General features: G+C 44.6%; 1 long non-coding RNA gene across 1 annotated transcript; it reads left to right on the top strand.

Annotated features, from left to right (window-relative positions):
• The first annotated feature begins 594 nt into the window (after positions 1 to 594).
• Positions 595 to 22100, top strand: LOC115944986 (uncharacterized). The gene is made up of 3 exons (XR_014139234.1): positions 595 to 1866; positions 2980 to 3097; positions 19537 to 22100. It is a non-coding gene; the product is annotated as an uncharacterized LOC115944986 (long non-coding RNA).
• Positions 22101 to 27687: the final 5587 nt, after the last annotated feature.

Raw genomic sequence — 27687 nt, 5'->3', positions numbered from 1 at the left:
GAGTGGATGGCTTAAACAACAGAGATTTATTTTCTCACAATTCTGGAGGCTGGAAGTCTGAGATCAGGGTGCCAGCACATTTGGGTTCCTCTTCCTCACTTGTAGCTGGCCACCTGTGTCACATCTGGTGGAGAGACAAAGAGCAAGCTCTCCGGTATCTCTTCTTCTTCTTCTTCTCTTTTAAAGATTTTATTTATTTATTTGAGAGAGCGAGAGCAAGGGAGAGAGAATGCGCGAGTGGGGGTGGGTGCGGAGGGAGAGGGAGAAGCAGGCTCCCTGCTGAGCACGGAGCCTGACTCGGGGCTCAATCCCAGGACCCTGGGATCACGACTGGAGTCAAAGGCAGACGCTTAGCCGACTGAGCCACCCAGGTGCCCCTCTGGTGTCCCTTATAAGAATACCAGTCCTGGGCGCCTGGGTGGCTCAGTTGGTTAAGCGACTGCCTTCAGCTCAGGTCATGATCCTGGAATCCCAGGATCGAGTCCCACATCGGGCTCCCTGCTCAGCAGGGAGTCTGCTTCTCCCTCTGACCCTCCTCCCTCTCATGCTCTCTCTCAATCTCTCTCGCGCAAATAAATAAAATCTTTAAAAAAAATTTTTTTTAAATTTAAGAATACCAGTCCCATCGTGAGGGCTCCACCTTAATGACATCATTTAAATCTAATTACCTCCCGAAGGCCTTATCTCCAGAAGGCCTTATCTCCAGATACCATCAATGTTGGGAATGAGGGTTTCAGCATATGAATTTGGGGAAACACATTCAGTGCATAGCACTTGGGAAACATTAAAAAAAAAAAAAAAAGCAGGGCTTGAATTTCATCTCCAGAGGTTCTGATACAGAATTGGGACCTGGACATCTGTGTTTCTTTAAGGTTCCTTTGTACTGTGCAACCAGGATTGGTGACCATTGCTCTGTGCCTTCCTGTTCAAGATGAGGTCTATGGACCAGCAGCATCAACATCACCTGAGACCTTATTAAAAATGCAGAATCTCTGGTCCCATCCTAGACCCGTGAATCTGCCTCTGCATGGTAACAATATCCCCTGTTGATGGGTATGCACTATAAAGTTTGAAAAATACTGGTCTATAGCACCTTGCATAGACTTGCATACAGGTATGAGAATGCTCCATCAATCAATTACTGTTTGAATTCAAGATGAACAGTTTGTCAGTGAACCAAGTTTCACTTTTTTTCATCTTGGAAGCCTGTCAAGGTGTGGATCTTGCCTGCAAATAATTGCATCGCAGTGTGAAGATTTTATATATAGCCTATATATCGTTGTCTGTTAGCAAACAAAAAAGCAGCAAATAGACCCAACATTAAAAACAAAATCTTAGTGTTTTTGAAAATATATAACCATTCCAGTGATTCCATCACAATGAATGATTACTTCCTTAGCTTCAGGTGAGCTTTAAATTGATAATGAAATAGAGTATGTACTTGTGTTCCAGCTGCAGAGGAGAGAGAAGCGGCACTTAGCACAGAGCATGAATACTGTGTAACTAATAAATAATTCAGTAAACCGGGGAAAGAAAAAACACACAAGCTTAAATAAATAGCAGAGAATCCCTAATGCTTAAGGTTGAGAAATGAGAGGATTATTATATACGATGCTATTATGTAGCACAGAGAGCTAGTTTTCAAAAGATTTGATTACGGTAAGTATGCTTACTACTAAAAAGTAGAAAGGAATGCGGTCTTACTTGATATTTCAGAAGGCAGTTCAAGGTCTCGTCATCCATCAAGAGCTTCGATGTGGTCTTCCATTTGAATGTGGCTCATGAAAGGACTAAACGAGAGATTCCACGCTGACAGACACTAAAAATGATGAATTTCCACTTGCCCAGTTCAGAAGTACCTAATGGGTATCCTTCTTTCTTTCTTTATTTTTTTTAAAAGATTTTATTTATTTATTTGAGAGAGAGAATGAGATAGAGAGAGCATGAGAGGGGGGAGGGTCAGAGGGAGAAGCAGACTCCCTGCTGAGCAGGGAGCCCGATGCGGGACTCGATCCTGGGACTCCAGGATCATGACCTGAGCCGAAGGCAGTCGCTTAACCAACTGAGCCACCCAGGCGCCCTCCTTCTTTATTTTTAAGAACTATTAATTCGAGTACCTTTATGTGTAAAATACCCTCTTAACACAGGATAGGTGCATTGTAAGACTGCAATCTCAGGAATAATTTCTGCTTCTGGAGATGGGTCTTCCCTTCATTTTCATTTCCACCCCTACCTGATAATTTCTTAATCGTTAAATGATATGATTAAATGGTTTGCTAAATTGCATCAAGATGGCCTTTTGGTTTAATTCATAGCCCCCTCATATTCTGTGCAGTGAATTGAAAATAAGAAGAACAGATGCTAATCTATTCTAAGTACACATACTGGCATACACACCTACAAACATATGGAGAAGGGAGCCTCAGTGCTTTGTATTTAAATCCCATTTCCCACTTGCTTAGTGACATTCATCTCATTAGTGATCTGATTCAACCCAGCAAGTTTTTATTGGATGCCTCTTGTGTGCCCAGCAGAAGTACACTTTGAAACCAAAAATCTTTTACCTTGGGTATAGATAATGAAAATTTATGTTGCAGTGTTGCAAAGTATTGAATAAAGACATTGCTGGTTCAGTAAAAATCAATTTAGAAGGGCTTTTTTCCCCACTACTTTCCAAAACAGCCTAGAAGAGAAAAGCTTTTCTCCTATAAATGTTGTATAAGAAAATGTCCTTTACATTTATAAAATAATGCACAGCCAGAATTGTTAAATTTGCTCTTTTCCTCTCTAGAAAAGATATTTTTCTCTTTGTGTTAATCTTTAGTGAAAAATAGTAAGTACACTTCCTAAAAATAATGGAAGCTTTAGAAAAGGGATATCCAATGGAAAGTAAATCCTTCTCTCAGAAATGTTCGATGTACATTCACATGTTTTCTATGTAACTCCACGTATCGCCTTATTCCCTGCTTTTTTTCACAGGTGGGAGCATACCATGTACTCTTCTATACCTTGGTATCTTTCAATTATGTCATTTTGGAGACTTTCTGGAACAGAACGTGGAGATCAACCTCATTTCCAGTGCTGTATGGTATTTCAGGTATGGATTTAACCATCCACTATCAATATACATTTAAGGTTTTCCTGGCTTTTGATATTATACACAGTGTTCTGATAAATAACAGGTAGATACGTCTTTGCACATAGATGCTAGCATGTCTACAGAACCGAATCTTGGAAATAAAAATGCTGTGTCCAAGAATACGTGCATCTGTAATTTTGAGATATAATGCCAAATTTCCCTTTGAAAACCTTGAACCAGTATGCAGCTTCCCTGCAGTGTTTGAGAGGGCCTCTTTGCCCGGATGGGTGCCCATACATTACTTTAGCAATTCGTCCTTTCCCTCTTACATCATCAGTGTCTCCTCTCTACTGGATCATTCCAACCGGAATCTGAGCGTGCTGTCGTTTCTTGCATCTTAAAAAACAAAAAAACTACTTATTGACTCCACTTGACCTCTCCCTCACTACCCCATTTGTCTGCCCCCTTTTGCAGCAAAACTGCTGCAAAAATGACGTCTACAGTTCCTGTCTCTTCATACTTCTCTTCCTTGTCGTCTTGAACCTTCTCCGGTTAGGACTTTTAGCCCCACCACTTTCCAGAACTGCTCTCGGCAAGTCACCAATGACCACTGCTGCATCCAGTGGTGAATTCTTGGTCTTCATCTTGCTCTTGTCTGCAGCCTGTGGTAGAGCTGATCCATCCATTCTTCTTGGACCATTGTCTTCTTTTGGCTTCGGTGATACCATATTCTCTTCCAACCATATAAGCTGTTCCTTCTCACTCTCCTTGCTGGTTTCTTTCCATCTCCATGACATCTTGATGTTGGGGTGCCCCAGGTCCCAGTCTTTGGATCTCACCACTGTCTGGGCCCCCTCCTTTGGTGATCTTATCTAACCACACGGCATTAGATACTGTGTCTTTCTTAAAGACCTCAAATTGTCCCTGGCCTGGATCTCTCTTCTAAACACAGGCCTTGTGTATTAAACTGTCTACTTGACATCTCTCCTTGAATATCAGAGATCTTTCAAATCAAACATGTCTAAAATTGGGCCTTTTCCCTAAAACCTATTCCTCCCACACTATCCCATTTTAGGCAATAGTCACTCCATCCTTCCAGTTACTCACACAAGAACCTTGGAATCATTCTTGACCTCACTCTTTTGTTCACACGTCACATCCCATCCATTAGGAAGGCTTGCTGGCTCCACCCTCAGAAGATACCCAAATTCTCACCCTTCTCATCACTTCCACCTCCAGCATCCTGGTCCAGGAAGCTGTCATTTCTCACCTAGATTATTTCAGTAGCTTCCTGCTTGCACTCATGCGCCCTGCAGCCCATCCTCCGTAGCACAATCCAACAGCTGGAGTCATCCTGTTAACACCTATCAGATCACTTCACCCTCGGCTCAAAACCCTGCAGTGGCTCACTCACAGTTTAAAGGCCCAATGTGGATCTCCTCCCACCCCCGAGCACATTCCTCTCTGAGCTCTCCTGTTCTTCTCTTCCCCCTCTCACTTCACTCCAGCCCCACTTGCCTTTTTGCTGTTCTGGTGCCAGTGCAGGCATAGGCTAGTGCATCCAAGGAAGAGAACAGAGTCTAGAAATGCACTTATCTATATATTGAGACGCTCTATTTAAAATACTTGTTTTATCGTTTACTAAAAAGAGAAGAAATGATACACTTTCCAATGAATGGTTTGGGGGACTTTCAGGAATGAAACTCGGGCAGATCTAAAGCCTGAGCCTCCTCTAGGATATTCCCATGAACTTGTCTTTCAAGGCAATTCACTCAGTCTCCTGGTGAACACTCCACGAGTGTGTAGGCACATTCGCAGAGTCTCTGGGACAATCAGGGGTGAAGGAGGGCCAGGGAGGTATAAAAACCCATGAATGTGCTTCTAGGCTCTGGTGGAATCCTCACTGCTCATGATGGTGCCATCCACAGCTGCCTGTCTCTGTGGTCCTTTGGGGAACTGAGAGGGCTTGGCTGTGTCTGGGAGCATGCTCTTTTATCTCCTGCCTTCTCTATGGAGATATAACCACCTCTGTGCATTTCCACATCATTTGGCATTGTAGCCTGTACATTGAACAAGCAGGTCTTAGAGGGTCCAATAACAAAGCCACCTTACTTGTATTTCCCAGTGTCTTTTATAAGCCACTCCATGGATATTTCTTTACCATCACCTGGATGGAAACTCAGGCAGACTCCTGAGTTCTCTAGTCACTCTTAAAGTCATATAAATGGATCTCCAGTCATAAAACATATTCTTATTTTAGTAATTAAATTCCATGTAATAATAAAAACCTTGCTTTGCAGACAAGCCTCCTTCTCTGTACCTTAAGCAAGCAAGAAGCCTTCAGTAGGGATGGGGTTGGGATCAGTTTCTTCTCTCTTTGCCCGTGCAGTGCTTCTACCCTATGACCCCACCATGCTAACCATGGTCTCTGGTCCCTCCAGGATGGAATTTGGGGAGACAGATGGTAGCCATGGGAAAGGTCTTTCTTGATTGATATTATTGCGGTCAAGCTTCTCCAGACTTGGGAGATGTTTTGAGCTCTCATTCTGGTTCAGGGGTTCTTCAGAGACCCATCAATGGGAAAAGATGTCTTCATTAAAGTAGACTTCTTGATTTCAGTGGATGACAGGCTTCCGTAGGGGCAGAGCCAAATGGCAGCCCTGACCTAGAAGCAAGGTAGGTGATGTTATTGTCATGGGCCTAGGGGGCCTGAAGCAGCAAGCAGAGTATTTTAGCACCCAGGGATCTTTAATGTTGGCTACTCGTTCTCAGTGACCCTAGAACCAAAATAGATAGGCAGTCTCCTAAGAATTACTTTATTTATGTAATTGGAAAATCTCTAGGTCTAGGGAACAGAAACCTGAGTTGTTGGCTGGAGGGTCCTAGACCGTCACGCACGTCCCAGACCTGAATCAGTGCAAAGACATAGGGATCCTCAGAGCGCTGGTTCTCAAACTGTGGCCAAGGAATAGCAGTAGCAGCAGCCTCACGTGGGCATTTGTGATAAACACAGGTTTTCCGGCCCTGCCAGCCCTACTGACACACATACTCTGGACGCGGGTCCAGGAGTCTGTGTTTGGGCAAGACCTTCAGGTGGCCCTGATGCATGCTCAGGTTTGTGAAGTGTAGCCACAGAAGAAGAAGGGGCCAAGAAGCCTCCAAGAAGGGGCTGGACAACACTGCTATGAGCTTTTAGCGTAAATCTTCCTTTAAGTCTTTCCCCAAAGACTTGCAGCCATTTGCTGGGGTGACTGTAGACTGGGGAACGGGGAATAGCCGGACCTTGAGGGGCTTTCTGGACATTGGTTCTGAGGCAGTGCTAACCTCCAGAGGCCCCAAATGCCTCTGGACCACTGGGGATGGATGTCACTTGTGGTCATCTGGGGATAAATGAAATTTTGGCCTGTGCTTGCCTCGCAGGGTTCCAGTGGGGCCCTTGATCCACATATGGTTATTTTCCTCCTCCTGAATACATCTGTATTAGGTCTCCTGCAACTCAAGGAACTCCCCATATTGATTCCCTAACCCTAGTAGTGGGCCTTAGGATAGCAGGCATGGCCTCACAGAAGCTTCCTGGAATTTGCCCTTCCTAAATGAGGGTAAACTGAGAGCAATACTCTATCCTTGGGGCGGGCGGGGGGGGAGCGGATTGCAGGGAGCAGTATTCCCACCTAACGCTTGAACAATGCAGCGGTCGTTCTGCCATACCCTCATTTAACTCATCTGGGTGGCACGTGCAGAAGTGAGATGCTTGTTGGGGAATGGCTGTGGGTTCTTGGAAAATTATTCGGGTACTGGACCAGATGTCGTCTCTTTACTGGATGACACAACAGTGCTCCTGGCACTTTGTATGCAGCTGTTGATCTGGCAGATGCTTTTTTTTTTTTTTTTCCCCCTCATTACCAAATTAGCAAAGATTACCAGCAGGGGTTTGCTTTCAATTAGCAGGATCAGGAAAACACCCTTAGTGTCCTACCTCAAGCCCATGTTGGCTCTTCTGCTTTCTGACAAGCTCTGATCTGCTGGGGCCTTGAGCATCCTGAGATTCCCCCAGAACAGCATGCTGATGTGTTATTGACATGGTGAGCAGGACGGAGCTGGTACCCTAGATACCTTAGTAAGACATATGTATGCCAGAGGGTGGGAGATAAACCCCAAGAAAAATCAAAGGCTTACTCCCCAGTGGAGTTTCCAGGGGTCCAGTAGTCTGGGAAATTTGACATTTCCTCTCCAAAGTGAAAGGCAAATGGCTATACTTTGCACCACCACCTGCCACTGAGAAAGAACTACCATGTTTTGCACCACCTCTTTTGATTTTTGAGAGAACATGTATACTTTTTGAGTATATTATCCATGGCAATGTTTTGTGTAACACACAAGGCTGCCAGTTTTGGGTTGGAAGCAGGGCAAAAGAAGGCTCACTAGTGGGGTTTCTCAACTTCAGCACTCTTGACATTTTGGGGACAGCTACTTCTTAGATGTGGGAGGCTATCCTGAGACTTACAGAATGTTTAGCAGGGTCTCTGGCCTCTACCCACTAGATTCCAGCATTAGGCTACCCCAGTTGTGGCAACCAAAAATGTCTACAGATTGCCGAATATCCTCATGTTCCCACTTGAGAAACCCTGGCCTATAGCCTGGCTAGTTAAGCTTGAGGTGACTTCAGCGCTGGCTGACAGCTTGACTTCAGCCTCTTGAGAGACCCTGAGCCAGATCCTCCGTGTGAGATAACAAATGGGCGTTGCTAAGTTCTGGGGCAGTTTTTAAATAACTAATATACTGATCCACTAGGCTGTAGGGTTGGGCATGCACAGCAGCAATCCGTCATCCATTGTAAATAGTGTATACCAGGTTGGGGTCGAGGACGTCCTGAAGACGCAAGTAGTTTTATGAGTAGGTTAGCTCAGACTCCCGTAGCATCTCCTCTTGCTGCATTTTGATTCTCTCGCAGCCCACACCTATGTCCTTTTGCAACTGACAGTTGACAGAGGAAGAAAACATTTGGGCCAGGTTCACAGATGGTCCATTGCAGTTTGAAGGCACCAGGTGGATTTGGATTGTTGAAACATTATAGCTCCTATCAGGAATGTAGTAAGGGAAGTTCTCTCGAGGCCAACACAGCAGTTGTCCCCTCGGCCCGGATGGAGAGATGGCCAGAGGTGGAGATTTACACAATTCATGGGTGACTAATGGTTTGATTGGCATATTGGTGACAAGGGAGTCTGAGGAAGAGGTTTGCAGATGGACCTCTCCATATGGGCACTGTCCTATGTGAATGCTACCATGGGGCATCCACTGATGAGGCTCTCAGTAATCAACTGGACAAGACGGTCCATTCTGTGGATGTCAGTCAGCCCTCTTCCCAGCCACCTGAGGCGTGTTCAATAGGCCGATGGAGAGCATGGCTGTTGTGGCAGGGATGGAATCCACGTGGGCTCAACAATATGGACTTATCCTCTCCCAGGTGGATCTGGCTACTGTCGCTACTGAATGCCTGATCTGCTGACAGCAGAGACCAATATTGAACTCTGGTATGGCATCATTCCCCAGGGGCACCAGTGAGCCACCTGGTAGCAAGTTTATTACATTGAACTCTTTCCATTATGGAAGGCATGATCTTGTCCTTACTGGAATGGACACTGTTTCCAAATATGCTGTGCATCTTCTGCCTGTAGTGCTTTATGAGTCCCACCATCTGTGGACTTTCAGAATACTTTATTCAATGACACGATGTCCTACATAACATTGCTTCTGACCGAAGAACTGATTTTACAGCAAAAAAAGTGTAGAATTGGGCTCATGCCCCTGGGACTTACTGGTTTCCCATCCACTCCATCACCCCAAGGCAGTTACCACTATCAAGCATAGGAATAGATTGTTGAAGTTTCAAAAATGGCAACATTGGGAGACCCCTCTCTGCAATTTGGGTGACCGTGTTGCAGAATGTGGATGAGGCTTTGAATCAGCAACAGAAAAGTGGTGTTGTGTCTCTTATGGTCAGGATACATGGATCTGGGAATCGAGGGGAGAAAAATGGGAGTGGCTCCCCTCACTGTCACGTGCGGAACGTCACTCAGAATAATCGCCTGCCTTCTTCTCAGCATTGATCAGCTGGTTTATAGGTCTTGATTCCAAGGAGGAAGTTCTTCCTCTAGGGACATACAATTATTCTGCTGAACAGGAAGTTGATGGTGCCATCTGCTCGCTTGAAGTTTCTGACGCCGCTGAACTGACAGGCAAAGAAGAGGGGTACTGTTCTGGCTGGGGCCATCGGTCAGAGTCACCAAGAGGAATTGGGTTGCTGTGACACAGTGGTGGCAGGAAAGACTATGTCTGGAGCCCAGGAAATTCTCTGGGGTTCTTCTTAGCCCTTCAGTGTGCTAAAAGTTATTGGAATAATGTTGCCACCCAGCAGACGACGAAAAACTCAGGCCTTTTAGAAATGAAGGTTGAAGTCATCCTGCTAGGAAAAGAACCTCAAAAGCTGAGGTTTTGGGTCAAGGCAAAGGGAACATGGAATGGACATTGGAAAAAGCTCATTGTCAATGATGACTCAACTATTATCCCTATCAATCAACTAGTTTTGTTACCAGTTACCAAAACAAGAGCTGTGGTGGCTATGCATATTTTCTTCTTTGCTTGTTACGTATAACGTCGAGGGTTGGTGGTGGTTAACTTTACAGTTTGGCCTTTAGGTTACAGAATATATCCAGGGCGCAATGGTGATGAAAACAGAAGAGGAACTGACATCATGCAGAGGTGAATACAGTGGCCGAGGCTGCCTCTTCACATGGTCCTACACTCTGTGTTCCCCTCTTTTGGGGAGAGAGTGAGCCTACATTCATCTGTATGAGGAATACAGTTGCATTCTGTTAGGTGGAAGCACGATGTAGTCGTTGAATGGATACAGTGAAACGTGTGGATCTGAGTAGTAAATGGGCAAGTGTACCAGATGGTGTCTCTTGGCAGTTGGGTCCAAGTTCATCCTTCTAGGTATGTGCCATCCCCTTTCCCAGACTCACTCATCTGGCCGATTTCAAGTTAGGTTCTTCCAGTGGGAGGCACTGGGTGGGAGGAAGAAATTAGCCATTTCCCCTGCCACAGGCAGCTGCAGGAACAGGCAGCTGGGCTTGAGTGCTGGTACTATGGGCTCCAGCAGCCTCGGGGTGGTTTCAGCAACATCAGCGGTGAGTGTTCACTCATTGGATCCAGCCAAGGGACAGTGGCAGCTTCTGTCTTTGGGCAAGAGCCCCTCTTTCTTTGCTCCTTCGCCCTCCCGGCAGTTTTTTCACCAATTTCCTACATCGCATCCTTCTCTGCTTGAAATATGGAGAGTGGCTCCTTTCCCTGTTCGGACACTGAGTGACATAGAGAATTTTCCATACCAGCACAAAGCAAGCTTCGTCATTCTCTAGTTTAAAACAAAAAACGGAAGGGTTCATATTTATGTAAGAAGACCCAGATAATGGATATTTGTGTTGCTCTCAATCTCCTCTTTTAATCAGTATGAGCATTAAGAACATTGCCATTTTTGGAAAATACTGTCAAGGCATGTATCTGGCAACGTTCTTGTCTTTTCCCATTTGGAATTATACCCGCCGAAGCTCTTGGGCAGGCTTTTAAATGGCTGACATGGGATTAAACTAGCCTCTGGAATCCAGCAGCTGGCTACTTACTGCTTAATAAGTATGCTAAATACTGGCCATGTGTCTTAGCCTTATCTTTTCCAAATGAATGGTGAGCACCTCGAGGCTTGCTATCATGGCACCTTTTGAATATGCAAACATGGTGTGTGTTGCGGGGCTGGCTAGCAGCGCCTCTCCCCTTTATGATTAATGCCATCTGAACATGTCGGCTCCTTGGCAGCCTGGGAAGAGCCCTACATTCCTTCATGGGAATGGGCTCAGGTTTTCTCTTGAGGAAGGAGCTGACGACGTGGCCAGCCCCGCCATAGGTTAGTGGCTCAGCTCGAGGTCCTGTTAATTTTATTACTGGTCTTCTCCCAAACCCCTTTCATGGAGGTAGTGCTTCTTAGAAACCATCTTTCCTTAATGATGAAACATTTCAAATGATTTGTGGGCAGTGCGCCTCTTCAGCCGGGGCAGCCTGGCCCTTTGTTCAGCTTGGGGCTGGAGGGCTGCCCAGACCCGCACAAGGGCCTCAGCCCCACGAGGCCGCCTCGGGCCGTCGCACCTCAGCCACCTGATACTCTGCTTCCGCTAGCCTGAAGAATGAAGGCCTCTTCAGCCCTGTGCTAACACCACCCCACAGCTCTGGTTCCTGACTTTATCTTTTTTAATTCATTAAACGGCACTTTTGCTATCTTCTCATCTTTTAGGGGTTCAGATCGTTCTGACATTCTACTTCCAGCCCTTAGATTTGTTCAAATTCTCTACAACGGGTAAGGTTGGGTCCTCCTTACTGTCGCCGTGCCAAGTCCCATTCAGCCTATTCTAGGAGGATTTCTCTTTCGCTGCTCTGTGCTTTCACAGCAACTTAGAGTGTGATGGGGGTCCTCAAGCACTCCAGCATCTCGGCCAATAGGGAGGCAGGGCTTTATTCCTAAAATGAATATCCAGTTTTGTTCCACGAGGGCTCCACTTTTATAATCTTCAGCATAATCCCTTTAAAGCACGACTCCCTGGCAAATCCAAGCTGCTGTGGTAGGAAAATTCTCATTAAGAGCAAAACCAAAGCTGCTTTGGGTGGTAATGCTCTTAGACTGTCAACCTCATTGTCGGCCAAATTAATAAAATACATTTCTGCTAAGCCAGCTAATGCCGGTGAGGAATCAGTAGCCAAATCCGTTTAACTCTCAGAGGCTTAAATGCTGTTAAATCACAGCCCCATATTTGTGGGGCTGAGTCCTAGAAGATGTGCGTGGATTTATATTTCCAAATAGTTGAAAAAATGAGAACGCGTGAAAAGGAGAATTTTTGACTTTTTATATTTCAGGAAGAGTCATGACGTGTAATGTCAATTACCTATAACGTTCCATCACAAATAGACATGGCAATTAAGTCAGTCATTTCCAGTCCAGTTAACGAAATAGTTGGTGTTGAACAAAGCAGCAGTTACCCAAGGTAAGTGCTACATTGATGAGCTCATGTTCCAGACAACTACATTCACAGGTGAAGTCCACCACTGGATCGTACACAGATTTCACGGAGATTGGTTTTAAAAGTATCAAGACAGGAAGAACATGGAAATTCCACCCCCAAATGCTCAATGGCACATAGGAGATCTCTTCACGCGGATGCTTTTCTCTTCCCTGGAATTCCACAGGCAGGATGGAAAGTGGAAGGCACTCTTAGAAGCTGCACATCTGATATCACAAATTAGTTTTGCCTCTTGCTGGTACATATTCCCCACACTTAGGTTCAAAGAATACCCAGAAAACTCGTTAAGTCTCCATCTGAATTTCAGTCAAAGGATTCAGTTCTACCTCTTTGGTCCCAGCCAGTTTCACTGTTGGGAGTACTAACAAGCTTTCTCTTTAGCTGTCAACACATTTGGAATAGACTTTTCTCGGTGGGAAAAGATTGTATACAGCAGTCTGGATTTTAGCATATAATTTCATTATAAATAAGACAGACTTCTAAAAACTGACTTAAGAACCTCTGCACAGCTTCATCTGGGATTTGGCCAACAGTTGTTGGAGTTCTATTAAATCAGCTTTTTTCCTAACTGTGAAAAGCAGAGGTTGAAATTTTATTATTTTCTCAAATCCTCAACCACTCAAATAGTTAGGGATGATTAAGCTCAAATAGTTAGGGATGATTAAGAACAAAACAATGTGGGGTATTTTCAGAATTATACATTCACTTTGTTTACCCAAAGGTGAAGAGAATTGATAACATTTTATCTCAGCATATCTAATTTGAAGTATATCCCCTTCTAGAGTCCAGAATCCTCTTTTTGGGCCTGATGTAGGGGAACAGTCTGTTTGTTAATCCTGGCGGGGCTTAGCTAGTACCTGACAAAGGAGTGGTGCTAGACACGAAGTAGGATTTTTATTTGTAGTGGAAGAAAGGGTTGACTTTCTAAATACCGAGGGGTGGTTTGCAAATTCAAAGTAAGCTAGATAAACATCTATTTTAAGAGTCTCATTGCTTCCTAAGAGTGAAAGTAGGTCTGAATTTTAAATCTTTTTTTAAAAAGATTTTATTTATTTATTTGTCAGAGATAGAGAGCTAGAGAGCACAAGCAGGGGAAGAGAGGCAGAGGCAGAGGGAGAGCAGACTCCCCGCTGAGCAAGGAGCTCGATGCGGGGCTCGATCCCAGGACTCCGGGATCATGTCCTGAGCTGAAGGCAGACGCTTAACCTACTGAGCCACCCAGGCGTCCCTGAATTTTAATTCTTAACTCCAAGATAGGTAAACACTTCTGTTTCATACAAAACACCCCAAAATTTAAAAGGTGGGCAGACTTCCCATTAGAAAATACCTCACTTATTCAACAATGAATATTAATGAACACTTATGAATTGTCGGGTACTCTACGAGGAGCTGTGAGTACAGGGTCAAACCCAATAGAATAAAATCCCTGTCTTTATAGAGCTCATGTAGCTTCTCATAAGGGCTTCTGGAATGAATTGAAACATTAACAAGGTGTTGATATGAACAAACTAATGTTCTTCACTAAACGGGTGAAACGGCAAATGTGATAAAAACTATAAATAAAAAAGTACTGCACAAAGGACGTCAGCAACCTTCTTTTCCTTCAGTGGAGCACCAAGATCCTTGACTCTCTTCACTGTTGTGTCGATTGTAATGAACAGAACTTTTCAATTCATTTGTCCTACAGAAAGGGTTGTTTTCTGGAAAACATCTTGCCAAACAAAAAAACAAACAAACCAACCCATCTTTCCTGGGGAGATTCAGACACGGAGCTGTAAAAGATCCTGGCAGGATGAGTGCTGAAGGAAGGGGATGTCAGCAACTGGAAAATGGCTTGGTTGCCAGAGGCTACATATGATGACATTAGGAGCCAAAAGATGGAATTAGACTGAGGACATGTGCGGGTCTGGTTAAACTCAAAACATCTAACAGCACACCAGGAACTGATTACAGGACAGCCATCGTGGCAGCTGAATGCAACTTTTACTGTCTCTGGATGGAAGTCTGGTTTTGAAATCCAAAGTCTGGGGAAAGTGTGGAGAAATCATGACTACACTCCTCGGTGCTTTGCTCTGCTCCATCCACCCCACTCCTCAGTTCTGGTATGCAGCCCCGTCACAGAGTGCCTTCCCATTGGGAAGAGCTCCAACCTAGAACATCCCCATGGCTACAGGGGAAGAGGAAAGCAGAAGAGAAGCAGCAGGGGGAGAAGGAAGAAGAAAGGAAATACGTCTCTGCTTTGCAAGTGATCTGAAGGTTTGGATTGTGCTGGTAATTCTCAGCTGCTTCTGTCCTTAGACACGTCCCCCTCCCCGTCTGGGCACCTGGGCTCCCTTCTCCGTCTGGCACTAATCATCTCTACCAAACGGGGTTGTTTGTTGGTGGTGGTGGGTTGTGTTTTTTTCCTAAAATTTCCCATTGATTTTGTCCTGCCTTAGGTTTGTTTTCCTTTCAGTGATGCAAGGCAAATAAATTCATTTGTTGCTCACGGGCAAAAGCAGCTTTTACAACGAGACAAAATCATCATTAGGCTGTGACAATGGTGGTTCACTGGTAAAATCTGCATTACTCCAGAAACACTCAGTGGGCCTTCCCTCTTGGTCACGAACATGCCCGTCTGCTTCTCCGGGCTCTCGGAGCACACCTCAGCACAGGCCGAGGGCTCTTCCAAAAGCACATGCAAGGATAGAAGACCACATCGGAGAAGTGCTAAGGCTTGCTGCCTGATTTCTACTAAGTCCCCTCTGAGTTTGTTTGTTTTTGACCCAGGCACATGTTTATTTTCGTAACTGAAGAGCTTATAATCCTGGACATGGAAAAGAAATATATTTTCTGTTTTCTAACTTACGGTTGTAGCTCGTAGGTGGTTTGACTACCTTGGTTCGAGCTACGTGTCATTATGCTACAAAATGGCCTGGCTCCTTTAAGAAGCCACACGTTGTAGACCCAGAATCAAGCTGAGTCATTCACCCAGAGAGAGAATTAGGAACAGCTGGGCAGCTACTGGAGGTAAAAGCAGAGACCGAAAAGGAACACACTGCCTCTCTAGGAAATGTTCCAGGGCCTCAAGCCCAATGTGGACGGGAAAGTTGCACAGGCACGTCTTGCTCATGAAGATGAGCCCCGTGCACCGTGGAGCAAGGACAGCCCCTGTGTTACAGAGCGGACTCAGGCGTCCTGCAGCCAGGCGCCAGCAGGGGTCACGTGAGTCAGCAAGCTGTCACTCCCTCCGAGTCTGCAGAGTTTGGGGGTCTGCGCATCCCCCTCCTCATAAAATTCAGTGGCTGCTGAACACCTCCTGGGGCCCTTGAAAAAGTCAGTTGCTACCGGTCAGAATGGCTAAAATGAACAACTCAGGAAATGGCAGATGTTGGCGAGGATGTGGAGAAAGGGGTGGGAATGCAAGCTGGTGCAGCCACCCCGGAAAACAGTAGGGAGGTTCCTCAAAAAGTGGAAAATAGAGCTACCTTATGACCCAGCAATTGCACTACTAGGGATTTACCCCAAAGGATACAAACATAGTGAGTCAAAGGGGCACTTACCCCAATGTTTATAGCAGCAATGTCCACAATAGCCAAACTATAGAAAGAACCCAGATGTCCACTGACAGATGAATGGATAAAGAAGATGCGATACACACACACACGCACACACACACACACACACACTAGAATACTACTCAGCCATCAGAAAGAAATGAAATCTTGACATTTGCAATGACATGGTTGGAACTAGAGTGTATTATGCTAAGTGAAATAAGTCAGTCAGAGAAAGACAGATACCATGATTTCACTCATAGGTGGAATTTAAGAAACAAAACAGATGAACATAGGGGAAGGGAAGGAAAAATAAAATAAGATAAAAACAGAGAGGGAGGCAAACCATAGAGACTCTTTAACTATAGGAAGCAAACTGAGTGTTGCTAGAGGGGGGTGGGTGAAGAGAAGGGGTAACTGGGTGAGGGGCATTAAGGAGGGCACTTGATCTAATGAGCACTGGGTGTTATATGTTAACTGATGAATCAGTAATTCTACTCCTGAAACTAATAATACACTATATGTTAACTAAATTGAATTTAAGTAGAAAATTTAAAAAAAGGAGTCAGTTGCTTTATGACCACTTTGTCCAAGTGACTGGAACCAGTTAGAGATGCACACTTCATCTCAGTGAGTTAAAGGATGACATTAAAAATTGTAAACTGATTACATGAAGAAAATAAGACATAGTATTGTCTCAAATGTGAAAAAGAGAGAATCTACAAATAATCAAAGACTAGGAGGACTAGTATTAAAGTCTAAAAGTGGTTATATCTGGGCTCTGGGCTTATGGGTCATTTTTATGTCCTATCTATTTATTCATATCTTTTATGTTATCCTTTACTTCTCAGTGTGGCACAAATTTCCACGCTCCATCCATCCTTTATTCAGTAAATACTCCCTGAGCACATATTGTGTGTTTGGCACCTTGTAGGGGAAGAAAGCTGAGCAAGTGCCAAGTCTTTACCTTGATCTACCACCTCCCATGGGTCTGACATCACCAGCCCTTCCTCCTGGATCAGATGGCTGAGGTTTTATTCCCTTCCCAGGGCGAGGGCCCCTTGCAGGTTCTACGGTGTTGGTTGTGCACTCTCTCAAATACAAGCAAGACTCCTTCCTGCCCTTCCTTCAGACCCTGCTCAGATGTCAGCATGTCAGGAAGGCCTTTTCTTTTTTTTAACATTTATTTTTTTTAAGATTTTATTTATTTGAGAGAAGGTGAACAAGAGAGAGAGAGAGAGCGCGCAGGGGGAGGGAGAGGGAGAAGCAGGCTCCCCACTGAGCAGGGAGCCCGATGAGGGGCTCAACCCCAGGACCCTGAGATCATGACCTGAGCCGAAGGCAGACACTTAACTGACTGAGCTACCCCGGCACCCCAGGAAGGCCTTTTCTGACCACCTGATATAATCATGCCCTTACCTGCTTTGATTTTCTTTATGACACTTGTCAATATGTATCTTTACAATATGTATATAGTTGAACACTGACTCCCACCAAAATGTGTTGTCTTTGAGGAGGGGTCTTCAGTCTTGTTCATTGCTACATCTCTACTGTCTAGACCATGCCTGGCACGTTGTGGGCAGTCAGTAAATTTGTTCTCTTCCTTAACGGAAAAGTTGTGATACGTGTTTTACATATATCAAGAATGAGTATCAATACAAAAATTCAGGTGTTAAGAAATACGGTGTCTCTATTTTTTACAATATTTTTGAAATCCTGACTCCAACACTGCTGGGCCAGTAGAAAATATCATTTCAATTATTGTTCTGCTTCCCTCCCGACCCACTCTCAGGGGGCGGGGCTGTCAAGATTCCAGGAGTCTAAGGCAGTGACAAGAGCCTCTGCTAATTAACCCACCATGTTCTGTCTGCATGGTGCCTTCGTGCCTGATGGCCATCTACTGTTTCTGCACAGGGCCGAGAACATCAGTGCCTGTGGCCTCCGCTCCAGATGCTTCATCGAAAAGCTCTTTCTCTCTGGGGTCATGCTCCAACATGGCTCCGGCCAGAAAGCAGAACCCACAGAAATTGCTCCTCCCCACAACTGGAGGGATTTCCTTTTCATCTATTGTTTCCCCACCTGTTTTTCCAAGTCCCTAAAGCTTTTCTCAAAGTCTACCCTCTCCTTGGGCCTCCGGCTCTTAGAAAACAAAAGCCAGAATCCTTCTGCTTCTTATCTTGGCATTTACCTCCCTGAAGCAAAGGACATGGAGTCTGCTACCTGCTCAAGTGGGAAATGGAAAGGGAGAACTTCAAACGGCTTTGACACAAGTCAGAAGTGAACGTTACAGGATTGGGACAGATAATGCAGAGAAGAAAGGGATTCCACTGAGGCAGGGGTGGGAAGAGAGAAACCGAGGCAAACTGAAGACTTAAGGTATCTTGCCCTTGTGAGTGAGCCTGGGAGGCTGGGCAGTATTTCCTGTCATGGAGGGTGATGGATAGAAAGAGAGGCCCAAGCAAGGAGATATATTAGAGCTGGTGTAGAGCTGAAGGCAAATAATCTCGTCTGACCGGATGTGTTTGAGCCGTGGGAAAAGGAGTGCTTGCTGAGAGTGAGGGGAACAGTCCCTGGGTCACACTAGAGTTTGAACGTTGACACAGTTGGGAACAGCACTGGGGAACATAAAAAGAGTCCGTTCCTGAGGAACAAAAGAACAGATCCATGCAACTGCAAGTTTTCTCTCCGTAAATACAGAATCCTTGTTGTTGTTGTTTTTAAGTTTTTTTTTTTTTTTTTAATTTATATTTGAGAGAGAGAGAGAGCATGAGCAAGAGAGAGGGGCAGAGGGAGAGGGAGAAGCAGACTCCCTGCTGAGCTGGGAGCCCAATGTGGGGTTCGGTCCCAGGACACTGGGATTAGGGCCTGAGCCGAAGGTAGACACTTAACCAACCGACTGAACCCCCCAGGTGCCCCAATACAGAATCCTTTTATGGTGGCTTTCTGCAATCTATCCAGGCAGACGTGAGAAGAAATAGCCTTTAAACCATATATCTGGTTTGAGGCATATATTAATTATATCATTCTCTGTGTTTTCTGCTAGACATTCTCTCTTCCTTACATGTTGTTATAGCATTCGTTAGAGCCTTCTTTTTTGGGAATCTGTTAAGATGCCAGAATCCCTCAGCATAGTAAACCTGGAAAAGTAGCAGCTCTTCATGGCCAGCATTCCCGACTCCCGTGCTGTCTTTCCCGGCACTGAACTTCTGTTCCCAGAGAAGCTCATCTTCACCTGCTCTAGTGCTGGCTTGTTTTCTTTCCTGGGCGGCTTTGGGCGGAGTGGGGGAGACAGTTCATCACGAAGACCAGTGGCACTTGGGGCTTCAAGGTCACTGTTGGGTCTACGACTGGAGCGGGTGAGAAAGGGGGAGCCGAAAACCCACCTCACTCCGGGGTGGGTGCCATGAGCTGCCCTCCCCCCTCCAGTGGTGCAGGAACCCGTCTTCCTTTATCCCCTTTTATTCTTTCCAAGGTTTTCCACACCTCCCATGTCTCTTTAGATCTGGTGTTGTTTTTACTTGATGGTACCTCTGTTGGGGATTTAGGGATTTGTATGAAGTGGGAAGTAAGAAAGAACAACAGAAACCTCTCTACCTTCTTAGCCTTACCGATACTCTCTTCGATAAAAGGACTGCTACTGTCCTCATGATCCCATGAGAATTGTTGGTACTGGTATTTTTAAACCACCTGATTTCAATATTCATACCTGGGCATATCCTAATAACATGGGATTATTGAATTCTTGTTCTCATCTTTGTAATGTTTCCAAGTTAAATATGTGACTATCAACTCTTTCCTCCAGCCCAAAGGAAAAGAAGTCCACTGAAAAGCTGGGAATCACAGAACATTTGGAATTGGGGGTTCAGAATTGCATGCTCCCTGGGCTGGAGCATCTTTCTCTTCTCTCTGACCATCCAGCAAAGGAAGAGGATGATCTAGAAGCAATGCTACGTGGAGCTTGGTTTACTTATGAGGCCAAAAGAGAATTGCATTTCTCATTATGTAAGAAACTAGAGCTTAAAGACCTGTTCAGGTTGTAGCCTAACAAATGTGAAGATTTGTCAGGGGCACAAGGGGTATAGAGGGGGCTGTGTCTAATTAGAGATCCCTTTTCCTCTGTCCCTCATAACCTGGGAAAGTACATGCTGGTGAAATTTCATCCTGAACAAACTACCTCAGATCTCTCTCCACTATTCCCTCCACCCTGTCCAAGATAAGCTCCATTTTCTGGTGCAACATCACTCCAAGCCTTTTTTTTTTTTTTTTAATAGAATCCGCATATTTTTTCACTTTTGTTTATTTTTGCCCCAAAGCCTTTGGCCTTTCCCTTCAGTGAGTCACAGTATGGGACCATTTCAAAACGATCTGACAGGATGTTTCTCTTCCCAAGGGAGATGGGAAATGGGTAAATGACAGCCTATCCCAAGATGTTACCATGTTGCGTGCGGGGATTTTAATAAATTAATGGCATCTCACTTGCCACCAAAGCCACCTGATGGATGGACTTACAGGGAGACAGCCTTCTAGATCTTTCCCTGATTCCACAGAGATAAGATGGGAAAACTAAAGCATGGTTGTTAGGGGTTTATTCATATCAGTTGATTATGGGAATCAGTCCTTTTACTTCCTCTGTTACAGAAGTTTAGGATAGGCATTTGAGAACTCAGATTTTGCAACAAAATAATTGAACTATCGGAGGTGGGAGGTTACAGATAAGAGGAGAGAAGGCAGAAGCAGGGCATACTTGGACCCTCACCATCCCCCTGCACTTAACGCTTATTCTTCAGGCCTTTGCCTCTGGAAAGCCTCCACCCTTTCGCCACTCAGTGTGGAAAACTCCTTCTCCCCAGATGTAGCCACTCCCTCTTCTCTGCTCTCAAAGGGCTTTGTACTTTCCTCTGTTAGAGTACTTGGCATTCTGGGATTATGGTCATGTGTGCAGTGGTCACCCATTTTGCCCCCATTTTGAGGGGCAGGGAAGTGGGCCAAATTTGTCTCGGTATCCTCACCACCCAGAACAGGTCCTGTCGTATAGAAGGTCTAATAGGGCACATCCTAATATAAGGTGGTGAGTGTGTAGGGGCCGGGGATTCAGGGGCATTTCTGTTCCTAATGCTGACATGGGTATCAGCGTTTTCCTAATCTCTTCAGACAACACCCCTCCTCCCCTGTCCTTGGTTCTCTCAGCCTCCTCTTTCCCTTTCCCCCTTTGATTCACATAAGAAAATATAAAGTATCAGTAAAAGTTACTAGATGTGCGTGTAAGTTTTGATTACAAATATTCATTGGGATATTAGGACAATTACCAGCATGTATTCTCACTGCATGTCAAAATGTGGAGGCTGGCTTTAATCTTTCTACTGAGCTTTGACTTCTGCATATGGTGGACATTTTTTTGGCTCTTGGCTGCCCAGCCCCCAGGCCCCCATTCTTCCAGTAACAATACCCTGGGTTTTTTTGGGGGGGGTGTAATTATCTCCCCCCATTGGGTGCAGCCTTGGTGGTACTGAGTTCAAGGTAGCCCACTCTCCCTTGGCCTGGGATGAGTTATTAGTGGTCACCACTGTGTAGAGTATAGGACTGGGGAGAGGAGGCTCTAACTTAATTTTTGCAATGAACAATTTGAAAATTAAAGATTTAAGAAAAAGAAAATATTTGCCCCAAAGATCTGGCTAGACACAGTGAATTTTCCTGGTAAACCCATTTGAACAGCAACCACAGGCCTGGTCTGTCCTCCTCGATTGCACAGGGCCCAGGGGAATGCAGACAGCGCCACGTCACGCTCCCGAAGTTGCCAAAAATCCCTTGAAAATGATTGAACAGACGTTTTTTCTTGGGGTTGAGCGGATATACGACACAACAGCCTGCTTTCGATTCCAGGCTTGTTGGCTTAGGGGCAACAAAATCAATCCCTTTCAGGTTTGTTTTCTGAATGTTTTTTAAATCTTCAGAATTCTCATCACAAGAACCCTTACAGTATGCAAGAACACGACACACATCTGTGCGGGTCGCTGTGTTTCGTCCCGGGCTGCACACTTCCTGGGTGATGGTGGCATGGAACGGGCCTCCCCCAGTTGTCCTTGAAGCTGGAGCTCAGCGAGAAGTGGTTTCTGAGCTTTAGAACCAGCAGTTCCAATGGCACGAAGACAGACACGGCCCCTGTATCATCCGCAGTAAGAGTGGGGGTCTTGTCATTCACCAGTAGAAAGGAAGAGGACGTTGGACTTCCTAAAATAAATTGGGGCTCAAGTCAAGCAGTTTGTCACAGGATCTGTCCTTGGGTGTCTGGCCTTCTATCTATCCTATTTTTGGTGGCATGGGAAAAGACGATTGAAGAACTGCACATAAATAAATAATTAAATGACAGCTCTCAGTATTTTCAAAGAGTCATACTTTAAGTTTATGTTAGTTCCTCTTGGGTGCAGCAGATATTGCATCAAAATATTTCCAGGAATTTTGTTTACACAACTTTCAGAATAAATTGCGTTTTTATTATTATTTTTGAAAGATTTTATTTATTTGACAGAGTCAGAGAGAGAGTGAGGGAGCAGAAGCAGGGGGAGCAGCAGAGGGAGAGGGAGAAGCTCCCCGCTGAGCAGGGAGCCCGACGACGCGGGGCTCGAATCCAGGACCCTGAGATCATGACCTGAGCTGAAGGCAGACACTTAACCGACTGAGCCACCCAGGTGCCCCTAAAGCGCATTTTTAATGAGGATACACACTTCCTGACCCCAAGTGGGTCACTGACACTTACCTGTCATATCATCAGTTGAGAAAGAAGTTGGGGATCAGGAGGCAGTATGTCTCTTGAGTGGAGAGAGGATGGAGTTGAAGGAGAGACACCCGGCTTTGCATCTGGACTGGCCTGCCAGTGGCTGTGGAGACTCAGCCAATCTCGCTGTATCGATGAGTTGCACGACCTCATCTGTGGAATGGGAAAAGCATTTCCCTGGTGATGTCTTGGTGAACCTCTGGTGCATTTTAGGGGCTTAGAAAGGATAGCTGTTATTATTACCTCTGATTTCACGGAATTAGGTATAGACAGCTCAAACAGACCCCTGTTTTGTCATGTGGGAACAACTCAGGGGTCAAGGCTGGGCGTTGCAGACCTATCACATGGGCCTCCCAATAGACAAGCCCATTGCAACAGAAGTGCTTTTCTGCGTCCTGACAGTTGCAACCCAAAGGTCAAATGATCTCACTCCCTGCTCCCGGCAGAGCATTCAGCACGCCTCCCTTGCCCTGCAGCCCTGCTTTCTCTGCACAGTGCGGCTGGGGAAGGCAGTGGCTGACTTTGTTCCTAATTCCGGGTCCTGCAGAATTCTGGCTTTCTCTGGTCACAGCCAGCATGCGGCCAGTCTCCCTCTTTTACCTCCTCCAACCCCTCCTTTTCACGAATTTCTGGCACCTTCATCACTCCACTGTCAGGCTGCCCGGGAAACCTGAACACTCCTTCTGGGATTTCGCTGAGCAGATTTAGTCCATCGGGACCTATTTCAGGACTCTGCCTCTATGGCAAAATGACTCAAGGGGCAGTTCTTTCCCTGAGATTCTGGGGCCACTTATATATATATATACACACACATATGTACTGTATGTTATATATATATTTATATGTATATTTATATATATAATGTGTGCATATATATATGTAACATAAGCATAAAACTTAAAACATAAATATAAAACAAAAAACATAAAAATCCTAAGTCTTCCTCACACCCACCAGTAACACCCAGTCCTTCCTCCCCTACTGCTATTAGTTTCTTATTTATCTTTCCAGAGGCACTTACCCTTTACAAAATTTCTGTGCTTCTCTCCCTCCCTTCCTCCTTCTTTTATTTATTTAATTTCCCTTCCTTCCTTTCTTATAAATGAAAGCGTGCTGTATTGTTCTATGCCGTACTTTTTTAAAAAGATTTATTTATTTTTATTTTTAAAAAAGATTTATTTATTTTTAGAGTGTGAGTTGGGCGGGGGAGGGTGGAAGGAGAGGGAGAGAGAGTCTTTAGCAGACTCCCTGCTGGGCCTGAGATCAGGACAAGAGATCACCATCTGAGCTGAAAGGAAGAGTTGGTGACTTAACCGAGTGCTCCCCCCCACCCCCCCACCCCCGGCACCTCGCATGCCTTGCTTTTTTAAATTTTTTTATTATGTTATGTTAATCACCATACATCATTAGTTTTTGATGTAGTGTTTCATGATTGTTTGCGTATAACACCCAGTGCTCCATGCAGTACATGCCCTCCTTAATACCCATCACCAGGCTAACCCATCCTCCCACCCCTCTCCCCTCTAGAACCCTCAGTTTGTTTCTCAGAGTCCAGTCTCTCATGGTTCATCTCCCCCTCTGATGTCCCCCCCTTCATTTTTCCCTTCCTGCTATCTTCTTCTTCTTTTTTTTAACCTATAATGTATTATTTGTTTCAGAGGTACAGGTCTGTGATAGACATTGGGGAGGGTATGTGCTATGGTGAGCGCTGTGAATTGTGTTAAGACTTTTGAATCACATGCCTTGCTTTTTTAACTTAACCAAATCGGTACATACTGTAAGGCCACTGTCAAATGTGGACTTTTTCTGTCCTCTCAAACAGTGCTCTCCCAATCTTTATGTATCACGCCGTCATTTAAAAACTGCTGGAGGCATATCAAAAAAATATAATTATTCATTCATTTATAGAGTATAATCACACCACTACTGTGCTAATAACATTTACATTATAAAAGTCATCAAAATAGAAATTTTAAAATGATAAAGATGAAATTTTACATACTAAATTTTTAAAAACTGTATTTGATTTTTAGTAATACAAAGTATTTTTGCTCCCTAAAATATTACTGTTGAGGGCACCTGGGTGGCTCAGTTGGTTAAGCGACTGCCTTCGGCTCAGGTCATGATCCTGGAGTCCCGGGATCGAGTCCCGCATCGGGCTCCCTGCTCAGCAGGGAGTCTGCTTCTCCCTCTGACCTTCCTCCTTCTCATGCTCTCTGTCTCTCATTCTCTCTCTCAAATAAATAAATAAAATCTTTTTAAAAAAAAATTACTGTTGATATTTTTAACAGGATCAATGTGTTGCATATGCTTTGTCATATTTGAAAAATCTTGGGTCACCCTTTTGTGATACAGCAATTCAAGTTCTGGTTATATGTTCACTTCACTTTGACGCTTGGCTTCAAAGTCCATCAGAGCTGAAGCAGACACTTTACAGATGGAGATACATAGATCCAAATGGAAGAAAGGCCTCATCCGATGAGCTTTATTAACTCCCCACACTCATTTTTCAATCCTATCTTTTGCGCAAAGACATTTGTTGAAATTTTCCTTGATTTAAGGTTTTTGTTCTTCGTCATGTGCAACAAAGTAAATGGAAACATTTCTAAACACCTGTTTTCAAAATGTTCTTGCCATAGGTTGAGTTTCTTTTGAAGAGAAATGACTTTTTCACTAACTGTTAGAGTGCTACTTCAACCTTGAAAGGACAGATTGTGGGTTTACTCTTTGTGTATGTATGTATGTATTTTTGTGTGTATTTACTTTTAAAAACAGTATGTGCTAGGGGCGCCTGGGTGGCTCAGTTGGTTAGGCAACTGCCATCGGCTCAGGTCATGATCCTGGAGTCCATGGATCGAGTCCCGCATCGGACTCCCCGCTCAGCGGGAAGCCTGCTTCTCCCTCTGACCCTCCCCCGTCTCATGCTCTCTCTATCTCATTCTCTCTCTCAAATAAATAAATAAAATTTAAAAAAAAAAACAACAACAAAAAAAAACAGTATGTGCTAGATGCCATACTAAAAATATCCACTTGCCATGACAGAAAATGACAGCTCCTCTGCAAACACTTGTCCTTTTGTCAAAGAAAGAATGCACGACTCGTTCCCAGGTTCTACAGCTCCTTTAAATACACTGCCATGAGATGACCAGCGAGGTACCTGAGGCTGACCTGCCATTCCCCATTGCAAGGCAAAGCGCTATAAAGATCTCACAATTTGAAGGCTTTGTTTTTATGAAATTAATCCCATCTGATGGTATCCTATAAGCATGGAAGTTGCAATTGGCAATAGGCAAGACCCCGAACCAGGAGAAGGTCCCTCCCCTCTCCTCTCTGCATCTCCCTCTCTGTGTGCACATTGCTCATGGTAATGGCAGCCATGTGAGACATCAGACTGTCTCATGTTCGGATCAAGAGGTGGCATCTTAACGGATCGTCTTGAGTGTCCCGTGGAAGGTGTGTACCCCACGTGAAGATTCTCTACACAAGGACTCTTCTCCAAGTGAATTCAAAAACTTGTTTTCCTTTAGTCTCTGAAATACTCTTCCCTCCCTTTTAAAGTAAAATACCAGCCAGATTTCGTCTCCACAGGACTATACCCTCAGGGGAGTTGGCTAGGGTTGCTCTGGGAAGACTTGGCAGGTTGTCCCTGGGACTGTCCTATGCCTGGGGCAGCAAGATGATAAACATGACAGCATCTACAACTTCTGTTTATTGGGCTATTATTTTGTGTGGGTCCCTACTCTGTTTCATAAATATAGTCGGTTCTCTTTGTTCATTCTGGTTCTCTTCCATAACATCTCCCCAAATACTGAATTGGTGAATTCTGAACCATTGCTCCTAGGGGAAATATAGGATGTGGTTCCTACTAGCCTCTGGTCACAACATTTTTGTCAACCGGTTAGTACGTAACTTTGTTTTATGTGTGTTTCTGTTTAAGGATTTTATTTATTTTAAAGAGAGAGGGAGCATGAGTGGGGGAGGGGCAGAGGGAGAGGGAGAGAGAGAATCCCAAGCAGACTCCTTGCCAAGTGCAGAGCCCAACGCAGGGCTTGATCCACAACCCTGAGATCATGACCTGAGTGAAAACCAAGAGTCAGATGCTTAACTGACTGAGCCACCCAAGCGCCCCATGTGTGTTTCTGTTTAAAGAAACCTTATAAAATATATGTTGTTGCTTTATTAATATTGAATTCATGGCCAACAGCACTATAACTTGTGCTTGAATGAAGACTATCTAACAAATGTACTTTCTCCATAAGGCACACCACAGCCCTCTTGCACTGAGGAACTCCAGACTGTAGTTCAGCACTGTTTAGGAGCCCTTTTAAATAAAAAAGTACCAATAAAAAGCACAAAAATGCAGAAAAATGTGGCGCTAAATAGACTACAAAAAGAACACCTGTTTGACCGTGGCTGAGAATGTGCACACTGGGCAACTCACATTTTTTCATCACTCTGCCCATGTTCGCAAAGGACCACACAAGTGAGCAAGTATTGATTTTGGGGTTACAAATAAATTTTAGTGAATAGGTGATACAAATATGGAATCTAATGAAGATCGACTATAATATCTCATGGTACCCTTGTGAAATAGATACTAGTACAATGATACGTGAACTGAAAGGAACCTCCAGAGTCTCTGTCTTCTTTGAGACTTTGGGAAGCTAGGACAGTGAAGTGACTAACCCCAAAATGTCCAGGACACACACATGGCACTAAACTCCTGCTCTCCCAGCCACGGGTGGTGCCCTTTCCACTGCATATCTTCGGGACCAAATGCAACAGTTTAAATGGCAGGTGGGGCTATATGCAAAACTCTTCGCACATTCCCCCTAGCTTATTCTCTGTGATAATTAAAATCTGTTTTTGATCAGAATGTTTGATTTTATGTCTGGTAGTATAGGGGCACAGTGAAAAAAAAAACCACAAAGGGAGATCACAAACCTGAATGAAATCAGGCACAAAATGAGAAATTAAAAGAACCCAAAATATTTGCAGCAAGAACAGGCTTTGACTTTTCAAATTTAGTTCTCCAGGTGGGAATGCAAGCTGGTGCAGCCACTCTGGAAAACTGTATGGAGGTTCCTCAAAAAGTTGAAAATAGAGCTACCATATGATCCAGCAATTGCACTACTGGGTATTTACCCCAAAGATACAAAAGTAGGGATCCGAAGGGGTACG

The sequence above is a fragment of the Leptonychotes weddellii genome, chromosome 12 (genome assembly GCF_054177405.1).
Source record: "Leptonychotes weddellii isolate Sample4059 chromosome 12, ASM5417740v2, whole genome shotgun sequence".
Taxonomy (NCBI): domain Eukaryota; kingdom Metazoa; phylum Chordata; class Mammalia; order Carnivora; family Phocidae; genus Leptonychotes; species Leptonychotes weddellii.
This window is presented reverse-complemented; position numbering and strand designations above follow the sequence as displayed.